This window comes from Triticum dicoccoides, chromosome 5B (genome assembly GCF_002162155.2).
Source record: "Triticum dicoccoides isolate Atlit2015 ecotype Zavitan chromosome 5B, WEW_v2.0, whole genome shotgun sequence".
Lineage (NCBI taxonomy): Eukaryota > Viridiplantae > Streptophyta > Magnoliopsida > Poales > Poaceae > Triticum > Triticum dicoccoides.
The window spans coordinates 219690798-219691130 of NC_041389.1; positions in this window are offsets into that span (position 1 = coordinate 219690798).

Here is a 333-nt window from a genome sequence, read left to right on the forward strand (position 1 = left end):
ATTCTCTTTTCTATAAAAATATGGTACGCCGTTGGTGTACTTTTGAAAAAAAACACAGGGAGTACGTGGGCTTATGCAAACACGGGCCCACGGCCGTTATCACCTACTCCCTCCGTTCGGAATTACTTGTCGCGGAAATGGATGTATCTAGACGTATTTTAGTTCTAGATATATCCATTTCTAAGACAAGTAATTTCAAACGGAGGGAGTAGCTGCGAAGACGAGGCTGTTTCAGCTTTTGTCCGCGTCAGGCGTGCCTCCTTCCTCCCCGAACGGAGGGAGTAGCTGCGAAGACGAGGCTGTTTCAGCTTTTGTCCGCGTCAGGCGTGCCTC